Source organism: Thamnophis elegans, chromosome 10, assembly GCF_009769535.1.
Source record: "Thamnophis elegans isolate rThaEle1 chromosome 10, rThaEle1.pri, whole genome shotgun sequence".
Taxonomy (NCBI): domain Eukaryota; kingdom Metazoa; phylum Chordata; class Lepidosauria; order Squamata; family Colubridae; genus Thamnophis; species Thamnophis elegans.
The window spans coordinates 62,957,553-62,963,710 of NC_045550.1; positions in this window are offsets into that span (position 1 = coordinate 62,957,553).

Below are 6,158 nucleotides of genomic sequence, written 5' to 3' on the forward strand. Positions count from 1 at the left end.
AAACCTAACCCTTACCTTTACGTGAATCGGCTTGCTTTAAAAGCGCTTTTTAAAGCGCCCTTTTTTCTCTGCGGTCGTTGTTGTCGCGCTGCTGATGACGTCAGCGACGCGCTTTAATTGGGCGCGCTTTAGTGGACCGCGGTTTTGTCGTGCCATGGTCCAGCCATGTGTTTTAAAAAGTAAACTATGTTTAACCACCCAGGAATAAACATTTTCTGCAGCTGATAGCTGTCCGAGGAACTTACCAGATGTGGAAAGAAATCACATCCTACAGAGACACTTCTTAAAGGTTTTACTGAGAGTTGGACACTCACAGTACCCTTGCATAGGGCCTAAAGCAAAAGAGAAAGGTTTCATCAACAAAGAAATTAACCTCAGAGCTTAGAACATACAATGGGATAATAGTAGATGTGGTTGATCAGACATTCTGTGTTATAGGCCCTTCTCCATTGCTCCCTGTGATAGGCATGTCATTTATCCTATTCAGAATGAGAATTTCTGCAGTCCCTTAGAGTCGATGGAGCCTCCATGGGAAAGCTGAATTCCTCTGCTATGCTTCTTGGAATTTTGAATTCTTTCTTTTCAGAGTCATCCAACCATTCTGTGGATTACTTGAAGCAATTTTTCCCAGAATAGGAAATGTGTTTTGGTGTTCCAGGTATTAATTTTGGTATTTTAGTGATTATATTCCTATAATTATATACTCTCCAATCGTTGCAGAATTCTCCTGCAAAATTTTTGGAAATGGGAAGCTAACCTTATTGTTGATGGGTTGGCTTGGAAAATAATAAATTACTAAGCTTGGATTCCAACAGGAACAGCCTTCTTCCTTCATCTATTAAGGGTTTATGTAAGGTTGTAGAGCCAGTTTGCTGGGATGATAAGATTATTCCAGCTAGGAATGGAGTTTGGTTTGGACCAGAAGACCAGCAATGTCCATTCCAACATGATTCTATGCAGGGATGGGTTGCTGCCGGCGTTACTGCCGTTCGCTGCATGCGCAGTTGCCTATAAATTGTTCTGCGCATGTGCAGAACATTAAAAAGGACTAAAAACCATGCCAGCAAAGGCATGGGCGACCTGGGAACTGGTTCAGGGGCATGGCCAGCCGGCCGTCCCTACTAACGTGCCCGAAGTGGTGCGAACCGGTAGCAACCCACCTCTGATTCTATGTCTCCTTTCCATTTCTAGAAGATGGATATGTAAACTATGTTCCCAGATTGAATGATAAAAGCCTGTTCTGAAAGTAGATTTAGACATTGGCCTCTTCTATGGCTTCAGTATGGATCTTTATTATTTGTTTGTTTGTTTATTTATTTTATTTATTTACTGCCCATTTCAGTGTCTCAATGATTCTGGTGGCATACAATAGAATAAAAACATAGGTATAAAAACATTAAAAAGGTTATAATCAAGATTAGAAACAATGAGATAATAGTTAAACCAAGAGCACCAGTGATGCAAGGGTGGAATTTTGTCTCTCACTCAATGCCCCCAATATTTGCACTTTTTATATTTAGATGGATTATTATATCTAATGTTAGCAAACACCAGCAATGGCACCCTATAATCAGGAGTGAGCTTTAAATTTTTAAGCAAGGGGTTCTCTGCCTGGTTGCTGGGTGGGTGTGGCCATGGTGGGCGTGGTCATGGTGAGCATGGCCTAGTTGGCTTCCTGCACCCCAATATTGCACTTTTTATATTTAGATGGATTATTATATCTAATGTTAGCATCTGACTCCCACTTTGTTCCTCATTGAAAATAGTTTGCTTCATTCAGAATGGTAGAAACAGGTAAAAAAACCCTCAATGCCTACTGTATGTTCACATAAGAATTTATGTGCAAACGCATTAGTTTTTGTGGGCATTTTCCTTTCTTATCATGTTGTGTCCTCTGGGATTCTAAGAGCGTAGAGGCCACAACTGTAGTGCAGAGAGAGGTGTGGGGGGGGGGGGAGAAACTGGGAAGGTACAGGAGTTGACTGTTGGTGGAAAGAGAAAGGGGGTTTAGTTTAAGACCTGAAGGAGAAGCCAGTGGAAAAAATTGAGAAAGACTGACAGATGAAGAAGGAAATAAGAATAAGATAGCAAACACCAGCAATGGCACCCTATAATCAGGAGTGGGCTTTAAAATTTTTAGCAAGGGGTTCTCTGCCTGGTTGCTGGGTGGGTGTGGCCATGGTGGGCATGGTCATGGTGAGCATGGCCTAGTTGGCTTCCTGCACCATGGTGGAGGTAGGAGATTTTTGCCTTCCCTGGGCTCTGGAGGTTTTCCTTGAGCCTCTGGAAGGGTGAAACAGCCTCTCCAGGCTTCAGGGGCCCTCCGGAAGCTGGAAACAGGCCCTTTTCTGGTCTTCCTGAACTTCTGGTAGGCCCATTTTTCACCCTCCCCAAACTTCCGTGCACGTCCTGCACTTACCTGCATCCACAACGAGCCGCCTGGAGATTCTTGGGAGGGGAGGGGGTGGGTAGGGAGGGCCAGCCAGGAGTGGGATTTGGGGGTTCTCTGCAGAGAATTTTAGCTAGAGGTTCTTCCGAACCTCTGTGAACCCCCACCCCTGCCTATAGTTGCACCTTATCAGTATTGGGGCAGGGGTGGGATCCTACCAGTTTAACAACAGTTTGTTGAGCGTGCTGCACATGTGTGCACAGTTTGGAGAATGCTCATCTTCCGGATTGCTTCTTGGGAAGGGAAACAGCTGAGGCGTGGCAATCCACTCTGCCACGCGACTCAGCTGAGAAGATAAAGGTAGGCAAAGCGCAGGGGCGGGCCCACTTGCTCGTGGGAGTGGACCAGTCGGAGCTACTGGTTTGGGTGAACCGGCCTGAACGGTAGAATCCCACCCCTGTATTGGGGGGGGAGTGGGGGGGAATAATATCGAATCAAGTGTAGCTTGAAAGAAAATTAAGTCCTATGTAAAGAATGGTATTTGAAATCCCTAAAGGAGAAAGAGAAAGAATGGTGTTACCTTGACTGCTAAGGAAGGTGGGTGATTAAGAACACCACAGGAAGGTGAAATTTGTAACCTTGTGGAGTACTATAAATGATATCCTTATCACTTATAAATATAGCATAACTAAGGTGACCAGACGTCCCGCTTTTGGCGGGACACACCCGCTTTCCAATGCATTTTCCCGCGTCCCGCACGCTTTTTTAAAAAGCACACTTTTTTTGGCGCTCGCAGCTCCCGCCCATCAGCTGCTAGCTTGCTGGGCTGGCTCATCGTTCTGTTCTCTATCCTACCAGATGAGCCAGCCCAGCAAGCTAGCAGCTGATGGGCGGGAGCGGCGAGCGCCAAAAAAAGGGTGCTTTTAGCCTTTTACCTACTACAAATTTAAGCCAGCCCAGCCTGCCGCTCACTGATTGGATTGGCCTGGACTCCAGCCAATCAGTGAGCTGGCTGGGATGGGAAATTTTCAGCACGCCTGCGCGAGTCTCCATTTCCTTTCGCCAAAAGACGAAAGAGGTTGCAGCTGCGCTGACTGGTGAGTAATCTAATTCTAATCGAATTTTCCGCTCGCCGCGGCAGGAGGAAAGGTTGGGGCGCTGGCAGCCGCCCGCAGACAACTTCCAAGCAGTTCACGGGCTTCTGCCGGGCAGCGGGAGCCCTGGAAGCGAGAGGAAATTGTCTGCGGGCGGCTGGCAGTGCCCCAACCTCTCCTCCTGCCGCGGAGTCCGTTCGTGAATCAAAATGGATAGCCGCGGCAGGAAGAGAGGTTGGGGCGCTGGCAGCCACCTGCAGACAATTTCCTCTCGCTTCCGGGGCTCCCGCTGCCCGGCAGAAGCCCGTGAACCACTTGGAAATTGTCTGCGGGCGGCTGGCAGCGCCCCAACCTCTCCTCCTGCTGCGGAGTCCGTTCGTGAATCAAAATGGATAGCCGCGGCAGGAAGAGAGGTTGGGGCGCTGGCAGCCGCCCGCAGACAATTTCCTCTCGCTTCCGGGGCTCCCGCTGCCCGGCAGAAGCCCCTGAACACTGTTCCACCCCTACGCGGCCGCGCACATGGCAAGAAACCCACGCGGAGAGGTTTCTAACTCCCGCGCAGAGAGCGGAACTCTCGGGTTGCCCGAAGTGCTTTGCTGCCTTTGCAGGAAGAAACGCGGCTTGAGGCGCAAGGACGGTCCTGGCTATGGGGCGCAGACCCGGTAAAAGCCTCTCTTTGGTTCCCTTCTCCTCCTCCTCCTCCTCCTCCTCCTCCTTTCTGGAGCCCCTTCCTCAAAGATTTGGTACCAAAGCAATGGCGGTGAGGAAGTTGTGTCTTTTGGATTTTGCTGCACTGTTGTCTTTTCAATGGTTCTCAGACTGGTTGAACCTTTAGCAGCTGGGGTGATATTCTTTACTGTTAAGGTTACAATTGGATGTGTTGGACGAATCTTAAAAGATGAAACTTTTATTAAAACGTTTGACTTAACTAAAAACGTCTTCCTTTTTCTTCTTCTTCTTAAATATGATTTATTTATTTATTTTTACTTCAGAAGTTTGATGACCGTTGTACAAATGTAGAGGAGGAGAAGAAGATGGGGGGGGGATTTAAAAAGAGCAGAGGAAAAAGAAAAGAAAGCATGAAGAAAACATAAAGAAAGGGATGGGAGGGAGGGAAGGAAGGAAGGCACTTTATGTTGAAACAGAAAATATTATATAAGGAAGAAAATGGAAATAACTTAGGAAGGAAGGAAGGAAGGAATTGCACTTAATATTGAAGGAAAAGAGAATGAAGGAAAAAGTATTGGAAGGATTGAAAGAAGGAAGGAGGAACAAAGAATTACACTTAATATTGAAATGGAAAAGAAAATATAATGAATGAAAGAAGTATAGGAAGGAAGGGAAGGAAGGAAGGAAGGAAGAAACAAAGACTGTTGAAACAGAAAAGATAATATAAGGAAGAAAATGGAAAGACGTATAGGAAGGAAGGAAGGAAAAAAGGAAGACAATGTTGAAATGGAAAAGAATATAAGGAAGAAAATGGAAAAAATTATAGGAAGAAAGGAAGAAATGTACTTAATATTGAAACAGACAAGGGAATGAAGGAAAAAATATTGGAAGGATTGAAAGAACAAGGTTTTCCTTGTATGGGATTGATAGTGTCATTCTTAAATTTATTCCCCAAATTTTTTCCCATTTGTCTAGTTCAATGTTATAGCCAAAGTTCTGTGCCCATTTTATCATTGGTTCTTTTACAATTTCCAATTTCCTCTTCCATTTGATACTTCAAGAGGAATTTGTATATTTTCCCTATCATCTTTCTGTCCAGACTTTGAATAATTTTATTCAATTCATGTGGTTCTGTTTCAATACCATATATTTTAGTGTCTTTATTGTATTTAGTTTTAATTTGGAGGTAGGTTAGCCAATCACCTTTCATATTCTGATCTGCCAATTCTTCAATTGTTTTTAAATTTCCCTGTCTGTCAATTAGATCTCTGTATCTTAGAATTTTGTTCCAATCTGTAAAATTTGGGTGTGTCGTTCTTTCTGTTGGTGATAGCCAATTTGGGGTTTTCACATAGTGGATTTTTTTGATTTTGAGCCATTGTTGCAGTAAAGTTCTAATTAAATGATTTTGAAAGTATTTGTGCGTTTTATGTTTGTCATTCATTCCATAAGAAATTATGCCAGCCTGCCTGCAGGTCATGGCCTTCTAAGATCAGAATTCTTTTATTCTTTAACTCAATCCAATCCTTCATCATTGTCATTGTTACTGCAGTTGCGTATATACTAGGCTCCCTGTGTGCTTCCATCCATCGCTACGAAGATCTGCTGACTCTGCCTGCCTGCTGGTAAGTGAGCCGGGTTTTTTCTTTTATTTTTTTAATGTATTTTAAAATAATATTTTATTTATTGTGCATATGATTTTTTAAAATAGTGGTATTCTGTGTTGATTCTTTTTTTAAATTGTCTTAGACTATTTAAAAAAAGATTCTATCCAAAATAAATTGAAACAAGCCATTTTTAAAATTTCTATGCACAATACTTTGAAATGGACTCAGGAGTCATGATTGACACTGAGTGAATTTGCACTTTAATAATCAGGAAGATACAATGGCATTGAAAAAAGTGACTGATGACCATTTTTCACACTTAGCGACCGTTGCGACCATTTTTCACACTTAGCGACCGTTGCAGCATCCTCATGGTCACGTGATCAAAATTTTGTTTGG